Consider the following 12033-nt stretch of genomic DNA (forward strand, 5'->3'; position numbering starts at 1 on the left):
GTTTATTTGGCTCCTGGTTCTTCAGTCTGTATGACAAGCATGGCTCCAAGCATCTGCTTCTGGTGAGGACTTCAGGGAGTTTCCAGTCTAGGAGGAAGGGGATGGGGAAGCAAGAGTGTTACACAGCAAAAGCAGGAGCAGGAGGCGGAGGAGGTGGGGCCAGGTGCTTTTACACTGCGAGCTCTCACGCATGACCTGATAAAGGGACAACCCACTCATTATCCTGGTGAGAGGACCAAGCCATTCATGAAGGCTCCTCCCCCATGACCCAAATACCTCCCATCACACCCCATATTAACACTGAAGATCAAATTTCAACATGAGATTTGGAGGGGATGAACAGCCAACCGTACCACACCCCTAGAAGGAAGGGCATTTCTGCTTGAGATTACCTGCACAAGTCAGGTCCTGAGCTGCATGTTCCTTAAACCGTGGTGCCAGGTTTAGGGGCTTTCGCTTTTCCATCCATCTGTTTTTCCAACCTATCTCTTCTCACAGGACTGGCATTTCAGGATCCAGAGTACCGAGATGTCAGCCCAGAAGAATAATGAAATTAGAGTTGGATGAGTATTTGGGGGAATTTCTTTGTGATGTTTTCTCTGAATTGTCCAAAGCTGCACACCAATCCAAGCGACAGTAGTTCTGAATGTCTGTGTCTCCATTGGCATGGGCTTCTAGTTTAAGCCAAATATTTAAGTCAAAAGGATGGCATTTCTTAAAGTATATTAATCTGAATAGTAGTCTGCCCCGATGATTCCATAAAAGAAGGTTCTGTGGTGCAAATCAAGCTTCCTCTTGGAGATCAACAAGGTACATAGGTGAATTAAAGGATATGAAAAACTCTGTTGCAAAGAAATCTTTTAAATTTGCACAACTATATATTTCCTGAACATTTGGCCATGAGACCATTTTCCATGGAGCATCTGTGAACATCTCATGGAATTCACTTTGGAAAACAGTGATTTAGGGAAACAGATGTGGAAATAAATGTTGTTAGCAGTAACTCATGTGGCTTCAAATTAACATGAAACACACACACAAAGGGTGATGAGAGAAAGATTTAAAAACTCAAATGGCTCTTGAGGGATATAAACAAAGGCTAGAGTTGAACCAACTTATGTGTCATAGGTGCTCACTCCACCCATCCCCAATGTGCCCAGCCATGGCAGGTGAACAGGAGTACTAAAATGCTGAGATAAGAGCAAAAAATGAGGAGCAGGGTATTTAAACTTGTTTTCTTCTTCTTTTTCTTTCTTCTTGTTGATATGAAACTTCTGGCTTTATTCTCTTTTCCCATATCCTTCTGGAGCCTTTGTTTGACTGAAAATGATTGTCATCCTGAGCTATTCTCAGCAGACAGGATTGAGTTTAGAGGGAAAGTAAATGCATGATTAGCAAGTGCATAAACATCCTGGTCCAGGCCTAACTCCCCTCCTCTGCAGAGCAGAGGAAGAGCTGTGCAGAGGAGCGAAGCAACCATGAATTTACTTGACGCATCTGGAGAATTCACTGGGAGAGATTCTGTGAATTTTGCTGCAAATAAGTCACACATTACAATATAATTAAACATAATTGTATGTCAAAGAGGCTCTAGGTGGTGTCTCATAGCATTTACTTTTTGTTCTGTGTGCTTCCGGGACATCCTAATTTTTATGCACTCAATTGTTATCTAGTTCTGCCAACTCATTCACTTAGTTAAGTACTAAGGACCTTCTACATAACAAGGGCTAACAAATTAATGAATAATATGACAAGAGGCTGATAATCCAGATGGGGAGAAAGACACAAAACCAATAAATGTAATCAAGTGTTTAAATGTTAGGCTAGTTATCTGTATAGGGATAGGCGAATTTAAGAGAGGCAGCTGTCAGCTCTTTGTGGGGATGTCAGGAAAAGTTTCAAGCTTAGAACAAAATCTTGCAAAATGAGTAAGTGGGTGCTAAAAAGCAATCTATACCAGACAGATTCTTGCATCTTCCTGAAATAGTTTACTAGTTGGTAAAATATCAGTTCCATGTGTGTTTGGTTGATCAGCAAATTCTTGAACACATCTCATTTTTAAAACACGTTGTACTTGAAAATATTATATCATCAGTGATCTTTAAAGTAAGATGTGTGAATCCCTTGGTCAGTTTTTGAAAAAAAAGTCAGTAAAAAAAAATCAATTAGCTAGTTTACTGATAGCCTGTTCTGTGCTAGGTATTACAAAGGATTTAGCAAAGTACAAATTGTAGTCCTGCTCTCAGTGGGCTTAAAATTCATGGAGAAAACATACAGAATGTCTAAGTATAATTATCAACATGAAGAATCTGGATTGGATTAAGTGCTAAAGAAATGGTATAGACCAGAGTTCAGCAAACTTCCTTTATAAATGACAGATCGTAAATAGGGTGAGGGAGATTCAAGATGATCTACCAGGGTGTGGGAAAAAAATGCCCAAAACTTTAAAAATTTTATCTTATGCCTTTGAAATTTCTATTTTTGAGATTGTTTTATATTGTGCATGTGGCACAATAGGACATATTTTAAATTTATACATAAGTACATATATGTTTGGTGTACATGGTTGAATTTTTTTTCTTACCAGTGAGGAATGGGATCCAAAAGTTTATAGCCCATCTGCATTCATTATTCATCTATATTTGTTTATTTATTTTTAAGACAGAATATCTCTCACTTTGTTGTTGCCCTGGGTAGAGAGCAGTGGAGAGCTATCATCATAGCTCACAACAACCTCAGACTCTTAGGTTGGAGTGATCCTCTTGCCTCAACTTCCCTAGTAGCTGGAAGTACAGGCGCCTGCCAAAGCCCCTGGCTAGATCTGAGTTCAACCACCCCTCCAGCCTCAGCTTCCAAAAGTGTTAGGATTACAAGCATGGACCACCACGCCTGGCCTTCATTATTCATCTATGAAGCGATTGCCTTCTTAGGTTCTAGGTGGACGCGAAGTTTTTGGAGAAACTATTCAACTTACCACACTAATCTATTATTATCAACATGAAAAATGATATATTACTAAGTAGAAAATGTATTAAATAGCAGTATGCCTAGTGTGGTTCTATTTTTTAAAAAATAGTGTATATTCACATGTGTGTACACATGCATAGAAAAACATCTGGGAGAGCATTTGCAGAAATGTTAGTAATGCTTATCTCTGTGCGATAGGATTATGGGTGATTTTGGTTTTATTCTGTATTTTTTCCCATACAGTCTGAATGTTTCGCTATGAAGAGATAATTTAAAAAATCAATTTCTCTTTCTTTTTTTGAAATAAATCTATATTTGACTCAAATTTTCTAAATACTTTAATGACAGAGTATCAAGCCCTATATTAGGCTAATACTTTGATGCTTACAGAAAAATCACTTGAGGGAAAATGGTTAGAAAGGATTTTGCTTTTTGTTTGTACAGAAAAGCACTTTATCAGCTCTTCGCAGGTTCCTAACCTCAAGTCTTTTGTCACTATGTCCACCCCTCCCCGCCTCCAATTAACTGCAAAAATCCTCTAAAGCCAATTTTTTACTCTTGGTTATACTCATACGGCTTTTCCCTCCATAGAATCTTCAGATATCAGGCAAAAGATTTTACAAGTATTTTACAGCATGAATCACTATCCTCTTAAGTTTTCCATATGCAGAACCTCATCATTTCACAATATTATGACTCAAGGACGAGATTGTCTCAGATTTCTTTTTCTTCCCATTTTGTGGTTCCCCAGCTCTGAACACAGAGAAGTCAGCTAGGAAAATGTGGTTATGTGAAAGACTAATTTCTCGCTCTAAAGACACCTTTTAAAAATAAACGTTTGGTTTCCTAATTGTGTAATGTTTTGCGAGAAACTGAAGAATTTCTCCTAGGAGATAGGTTTTTTATTTGCAGGAATTCTGTTATTTTTCTCAACCACTTGGTCATTAATATATTAGTCAGCTATTCAAAAAGGATCATTTCTGTACTTTTTATTTCTACACTTAAAAAAATTCCAGTCCCCCCCCCAAAATTCCAATCCCTAGTAATGTTCAGATTGCTTTGTGCCACTGCCTTTGTAATTTAGTTTCATGTTTTGCTACATGAAAAAAAAACCTTGTAGACCCTTAAAATTAGGAATGCTGAGAATATTAATAGACATATATACAAAATTTACCATGAGTTCCTTACCAGACTAAGAACTCTCTGAAGGCACAAACCGTGTTTATTTATTTTATTATTATTATTATTATTTTTGAGACAGAGTCTGTTGCCCTGGGTAGGGTGCCGTGGCATCACAGCTCACAGCAACCTCAAACTCTGGAGCTTAAATGATTCTCCTGCCTCAGCCTCCCAAGCAGCTGGGACCACAGGCACCCACCACAATGCCTGGCTATTTTTTTTTGTTGTTGTTGTTGCAGTTGTCATTGTTGTTTTAGTTGGCCCGGGCCAGGTTCAAACCCGCCACTCTCGGTGCATGTGGCCAGTGCTCTGCAGACTGAACCACAGGTGCTGCCTTTTATTTATTTATTTTTTCTGAGAAAAGGTCTTGCTCTGTCACCCAGACTGGAGTATAGTGGCACTTTCAGAGCTCACTATAGCCTTGAACTGTTGAACTCAAGTGATCCTCTCACTTCAGCCTCCCAGATAGCTGGGACTACAGGCATGCAGTATTACACTTAATGAATTTTTAACTGTTTTGTAGAGACAGAGTCTTACTATATTGCCCAGGCTGGTCTCAAACTCTTGGCCTCAAGCAATCCTTTACCCTGACCTACAAAAGTGCAGGGTTTAAAAGCTTGAATCACCATGCCTGGCCACTGCAGATTCTTAAGTGGGCCCCTGAGCCCTCCTGAGGCTGTTTTGGTTTGTGGATAGCTGTCTATAAGGGTGAACGACATGAGTCTGAACCATGTGGGTTCAATAATACGCCAATTTTCTTCCACCTCTGCCACCCCCGAAAGTGCAGGATCAACTCCTCTTCTTCCTCTTCCTCCTCAGCCTATTCAACATGAAGATGCAGGATGAAGACCTTTATGGGCATCTACTTCCACTTAATGAATGGTAAATCTATTTTCCTTATGATTTCCATTTCTAGAGCTTTGTTTATTCCAAGAATACAATAACATACAATATATGTGTTAATCGACTTTTACCAATAAGGCTTCAAGTCAACAGTAGGCTATTAGGAGTTAAGTTTTTGGGGAATCAAAAGTTACACATGGATTTTGGACTGTGCAGGTTGTCCAGGGCAAACTTGTTTTGTTTTGTGAAGGGAGAGAATGAAGGCTGGTATCTCCTACTCTGCCATCTTGGGGATATCACTAACTTATAGTAGTACCATACTGACCCATCCCATTGACTAAATGAACTTGTTTATATGGCTTCCAAGATTCTAGGCCTCTTGTCAGCTTCATTCACTTGAAACTCAGGATATTCCTTTCCCATTAGAGATGGGCAGTGACAGGCTTGGAAAAGTGCAAGGATAAAGAGGACTGACAGATTGTCCTTACCCTGTTTTTAAGTAAGCACACTTCCCTCCGGGGTATAAGGCATGCCAGTGTTTTGGCTCCCAGCTTTGGCCCCACTCCACACTCACTTTTATTTTTTATTTTTATTTTTTTTTTTTTGAGACAGAGCCTCAAGCTATTCCCCTGGGTAGAGTGCCATGGCATCACGCTCACAGCAACCTCCAACTCATGGGCTCAAGCGATTCTCCTGCCTCCGCCTCCCAAGTAGCTGGGACCACAGGCGCCCGCCACAACGCCCGGCCATTTTTTGGTTGCAGCCGTCATTGTTGTTTGGTGGGTCCGGGCTGGGGACTCAAACCCGCCACCTTAGGTGTACGTGGCTGGCGCCCCAGCCGGTTGAGCTACAGGCGCCGAGCCCACACTCACTTTTAGGCTGTGATTTAGGGATGTAAGAAGATGAGCAATGGGGGAGAGAGTTCTTCATTGAATATGAAAAGGATTAAAGATACGGATCTATTGCCAGCTCCTCATCTATCCCACCCACTCCAGCCATCACGTGGGTACAGCATGTTCAACAAAATCTCCCTGCCTCTGCCATGCACACTGTCTAAATAAACATTACCTGTGGCTTCTGGGAACAGCAGACCCACCACACAACCCCCCTACCCCAGGACAATGTCCATGAACTTCACCAACCTCTGGGAAGAGCGTAGAGATTGACCATATTGATGAATTATTTGGTGGATATACGGTGAGAGGGCAGTTTGGGATATCCAGAGCCAAATGGACTCAGTGTTTCAGGAAGGTAAGGTAAGCACAGATTCTAGATCTCATTCATTCTTGCAGAGATGGTGAGGAACCCAGAAGTTTGGTTACCACTGCGGGAACAGCTGCTGCCTCCATGCCAGTGGTAATATCTTCAGCAGAGGTGGCAAGACAGAATTAATTGAAAAGGAAATGCTCTATCCCTCTCCCAGACTACTAAAAGATGCAGAGTGCCAAAGCCTGCTGAATGTTATCACTGTGTGATTGCTGGCTTGACTGAACTTGGTATTATTTTAGCAATTGTCTCTCACAGAAAAGAGGTAACATTTGTTAAAAAGGAGTAGAGATCCCTGGGGGGCTTCATTCAGAATAGACTTTATGATAACATCAGGAGTAGAAGACACCTTCCTGATAAAACACAAAAGAAAAGAAAAGAGCTGAATCAATTGGGATGCTGAATAACAGAACAGCATTCTGCATAATTATTGGTGCAGGAAAGGAATGCTCATGTTGTTTGCATCCTTTCTTGCTTCCATAGAAGCTAAAAAATACCAATAAAGTGGAAGTCTCAAGACTTCCAGTTAACAGATTATTTAAGAAAAAAAAAAAAGAGGTTTCCAAAAAGTAAAATAAAGTCTTACTACAAAAAATAGCAAAATTGTAAAGGAGGGGAGAAAAGTAGCCTGAGATTTGTGAGAAATATCGGTCTGCAAAGCCCATTATCCAAAGACCCTGTACGTCAATACTAGATTTGAATTATGGAGCTGGGTTGTGCCTTCATTTACATGGTATTTCCCCAAGTAGCCAGATAATATCAATATCTTGCATTTATATGACGATCATCTTCCCAGATGGCTTCATTAAATTGTATGTTTTATGAGACCCACTCTCTGAAATGTGGTCATCTCTGAATGAGAATGATGCTCCTGGGTAACCCGGGGCAAGGGATAAATCGTGTTTTGCATTTATGCTGTCTTTCTATCAGTGATCATAAAAATCTTCAGTTAGCAAGCATTTCCTGAGCATCTGCGTGGGCAGAGCCCGAGACGATGCTCTATACGGCAACATAAGGAAGATTAAAAGGTGTGGTCCCAACCCTCCAATACCTCCGTCTCTATTAAGAACAATTTTTCTATTTCACAAGCATGAAAACTTGTGGCCAGACAAGGTTAGAAATTGGCGAAGGTCATAGAGTAAATTTTTTCCAGAGATGGAGACTTCATTTCCAGGGTTGGGTATGAGTGGTTTTGAGAGTAACATCTAAAAATGTTTAAAATACCCTTGATACATTTAAGTATCAAGGTTAAGACTTTGGTTTTAGTTAAGAAAGAAAAAAACAGCCCCCGGAAAGGAAAATGGAGAAGGACCTATTAAATTGTCAATACAGATTTGTGAATGTTACGAGTATCTAGGGCTGCGGTCATTGTGGTGGAGGGGCAGAAGAGCAGGTTTCCTACTCTGAAGAGTCTGGCTGATTTCCGAAGTAAAATACTGCCTATATGTGGTAATTTCAAGAAAAGAAGTCTTCTTCAATCCTTAAATATTCAACTTTTGGGCTTATTTCTTTCTAACTCCTAAAATTTTAAATATTTCTGAAAGAAGTCACATGCTCAGCCAGCCCAACGTGATGTTGGCACATAACAATCACTTCTGGAATTTACCATAGCCTTTCCTTTGCTTTTTTTTTTTTTTTTTTTCCTCAAGACAGTCTCACTCTATTGCCTAAGCCAGAGTGCCATTGCCTCAGACTAGCTCACAGCAATCTCAAACTCCTGAGCTCAAGTGATCCTCTTGCCTCAGCATCCTGAATATCTCTGATTATAGGCATCTGCCACAACCCCTGACTAATTTTTCTACTGTTTTTTTTAAGCAGAGATGGGGGTCTCACTCTTCCTCAGGCTGGTCTTAAACTTTTGAGCTCAAGTGATACTCCCGCTTGGGCCTCCCAGAGTGTTAGGGTTACAGCCTTGACCCACCATGACAGGCCAAGAACCTAAATTTTAATGGGTTTGAGGGTGGGGTGAGGTGGGGAGAGGAGAAGGTAGGGCTAAGGAGTGCCAAAGAAGGAAAGAATTAAGATCCAAGAGCCAAAAGGAAGCAGAAAGAAGAGCCTAGAGGTTGGAGGAAAACTTGTCTTTCAAATCTCATTTAGGGGACTCACTGATGTGTTGTCTACTACATATCTGATGGCATGGGGACACAAGACGAGTGCACTTAAAATACACACACCTGTAAGTTCATATATCATAGTAGAATTTCCATCTCTTAATTCTGATCTGCTTGAGATTTAGAGCAAGTCACATCACTCACTGGGACCCTAGAGATCCCCTATCTGTTACACAAAGGGTAGACTAGATGGTGTCTAAGACAAATTTCTATTATAATGGGTCTGTTTGTTCTACCTAAACAAAAATATCTTGTTTCCATTGGAAACAAGAAGTAGGGGAGCTCTGAGGCTTACGTAACTTGGTGAAGAGAAGGGACGATATTCTAATCTCAGATCTAATAGCCAGGCGTTTGGCAGGTGCCTACAGTCCCAGCTACTTGGAAGGCTGAGGCAAGAGAATTACTTGAGCCCAGGAGTTTGAGGTTGCTGTGAGCTATGATGCAATGGCACTCTACTGAGGATGACAAAATGTGTGAGACTCTGTCTCAAAAAAAAAAAAAACCCTAAGGTCTAGTGACCCTTTCTTGATGGATTCTAGAGCATTTTCAACACTTTCATTTACTGATGAAAGTATATTGGATTCTACATTGTCTATGTTAAGAGACTTGAGACAACTTCAGATGCATTTTGAATAATGGATGATCCATCTTTGCTCTAGATTTTAAATTTTTTTTTAAAGGCATATCTAGCTTGTGGCTCTGTAAGTGAGTAAGAAAACTTTAAAATTTTTACTTAAAAATTAAACTATTTCCAAAACATTCTAAATTTCAAAAACCTTTTCCGCAAGATGAAAGTGCTAGATCATATATAAATTAAAATTATAAATGCTGCAGGAATTCTGAGAGAAGAAAGATTGTCATGGTCAGGTAGATAATCAAGAAAAGCTTCACAGTAAAATTGGGGCTTAAAGTTGGGCCTTGAGGAAATGTAAGACTGCAATTGTGGGAGATAGAGGCTTTCTAATTCAAAGACTATCTTACAAAACACGAGGCCAAATGCAGGTTGATTACTATTCTGGCTCAGGATGAAATTTTCACTGATCTGTGACTACTAAAAAGAATAAAGGGCAATGCAATGAGTATGCCCAAGGACAAAACTGAAGCAATTTAAAAGGCTTTATTCTCCTTTATTCTGAGATAGTGTCCGTCCTTGTTTTAGTGTTAAAACACCCTTTCCTGACATGATAGTGGCAGTGGATAATGGGTATTTTTATTTTGAAGCAATGGCATCGTTTGCCTCCCTATGATGGTCTCTCCTCTTTTTTTTTTCCATTAAATCATAACTGTGTGCATTTATGGGGAAAGTGGAATGCTTACATCAAAGTGATTAACATAACCATCACCTCACTTATTTGTTGCAGTCAGACATTTGTACTCTACTCTTAATAGATTTGTACTGTATAATTGCATTGTGCACAATAGGTGAGGTCCCACCAAATACCCTCCCTCCTCCTGCCCTTCTCCCTCTTTTCCCCTCTCCTTCCTTCCTCTTCTCTCCTTCTTTTTGGACTGTAGTTGTGTTTTATCATTTGTATGAATGTTTAGGTGATTATATATGGGTATCATAATGGTATTGAGTACACTGGGTACTTTTTTCCCCATTCTTGAGATACTTTATTAAAAAGAATATGTTTCAGTTCTATCCAGATAAACATAAAAGATGTAAAGTCTCCCTCCTTTTTTATGGCTGCATAGTACTCCATGATATATTCAGGGGTCCTCAAACTTTTTAAACAGGGGGGCCAGTTCACTGTCCCTCAGACTGTTGGAGGGTCAGACTGCGGGCCCCAGAACACACTGGCTGCTAAGCAGGACAGGCAGCGGTGGCAAAAACACCCGGCGGGCCAGATATATGTCCTCGGCAGGCTGCATGTGGCCCACGGGCTGTAGTTTGAGGATGCCTGATATTTATATCACAATTTGTTAATCCATTCATGGGCTGATGGGTATTTGGGCTGCTTCCATGACTTGGCAATTATGAATTGGGCTATAATTAACATTCTGGTGCAAATGTCTTTGTTGTAAAATGATTTTTGATCATCTGGGTAGAACCTAGTAGAGGAACTGCAGAATTGAAAGGTAGGTCTACTTTTAGTTCTTTGAGAATTCTCCAAACTTCTTTCCAAAATGGCCAGATTAGTTTGTAATCCCACCAGAAGTGTAGAATTCTTCCCTTCTCTCCACATCCATGCCAACATTTGCAGTTTTGGGATTTTGTGATGTAGGCTAATCTTACTGGAGTTAGATGACATATCAACATGGTTTTGATTCGCATTTTTCTGATGATTAAAGATGTTGCTCATGCCTGTAATCCTAGCACTCTGGGAGGCCAGGTGGGTGGATTGCCTGAGCTCACAGGTTCGAGACCAGTCTGAGCCACAGAGAGACCTCATCTCTAAAAAAAAAAAAAAAAAAAAAGCTGGGCATTGTGGCAGGCACCTGTAGTCCCAGCTATTTAGGGGGCTGAGGCAAGAGAATCGCTTGAGCCCAAGAGTTTGAGGTTGCTGTGAGCTATGATGCCACTGTACTCTACTGAGGGTGACAAACTGAGACTGTTATAAAAAAAAAAAGTCTCTCTCTTTCTTTCTCCCTTTGAAATTTTACTGGCCAACGAAATCCAAAGATCTAGGCACCACCAGCTAGGTGAATATTTCTAAAATGGTAACTTTACTACATACAGCCTTTACCCACTTAGGCCAAGAAGTCAAGTACAACTTTCTAGCAAGAAAAAAGGCCACTGAAGTTTAGGATTTTATTTCCTGTTCCTGTGATACCATCATGGCAGTATATGCTGATTAGGCTTAGCTCTGATGTTATCAGAGTCAATCTGAGTATGCTGGACCTAGGTCGTGTCCCAGATCATTCAATGTCCTAGGTCATTCAATGAGATAGCACCCTAGAAAACAAGATTTTGTTTTGCTGATTTTTACTCTATTTCAGAACTTCCTGCCACGTTGGCAGTAGAGTAGTTGCCAAAATGTTTACCCAAGTCTCTGCTTTGTGTTGATTAAATAAAGCAACTATTTCATAATCCTTTCTCATTCTGTTGATGTGGAATAACTAGATCTTTGGATTTTCAGCTTAGTATAGGCATGCCAAGTTCCTTTCTCAGAAGCCAATCATGGGTATTTAAAGGTCTGCTCACCTCCTGGATACGGCGTGTGTGTGTGTGTGTGTGTGTGTGTGTGTGTGGTACCACCTCTCTAAGCCGACATGGAAATGCTCATTTTCCTTTGAGTGAAACAGTGTGAGGACACAGTGTTTTAGTACAAAACTTTATGGTTTTCTGTTTCCCAATTTGCTCCTGTATCTCCTAGCCCTGTACTAATACTAAAAAGTATAAGGAAACTTTTTATGGTGGTACTTGGGTTGGTGTTCTGAAAAGAAATAATGAACTTTCTGTATTTTAATTGACAACTTTTATAAATGTTTTTATTAGCTCACTTTGATCTTTAAACTTCTATAAGAAAAAATTAAAGCCATGAACTCTGATTTTATCTGTTTCATTCCAGAGATGAAGGAAATGAAGGCCCAGATTTGATAGTGACTAGCTCAAGGTCACCTAGCTAGTTAGCTGAAGTGCAAGGACTTGAAGTTGATCTAGTGTTATCTCTCATACCTCCCTCCAATACCCCACTGGAATTGAAATCACTGCAATAGCCACTGC

The 12033-nt window shown here is 40.2% G+C and overlaps 1 long non-coding RNA gene across 1 annotated transcript in view; it reads right to left on the reverse strand.

Moving 5' to 3' along the window:
* Window positions 1-12033, reverse strand: part of LOC111726270 — a 21701-nt gene continuing 9668 nt past the window's right edge. The window contains exons 2-3 of the long non-coding RNA XR_002774081.1: window positions 393-500; window positions 1-87 (exon numbers count right to left, since the gene is read on the reverse strand). This is a non-coding gene — a long non-coding RNA (uncharacterized LOC111726270). The remainder of the gene's footprint in view (window positions 88-392; window positions 501-12033) is intronic.

This window comes from Otolemur garnettii, unplaced genomic scaffold, assembly GCF_000181295.1.
Source record: "Otolemur garnettii isolate 467f Iridium unplaced genomic scaffold, OtoGar3 scaffold00059, whole genome shotgun sequence".
Classification (NCBI taxonomy): Eukaryota; Metazoa; Chordata; class Mammalia; order Primates; family Galagidae; genus Otolemur; species Otolemur garnettii.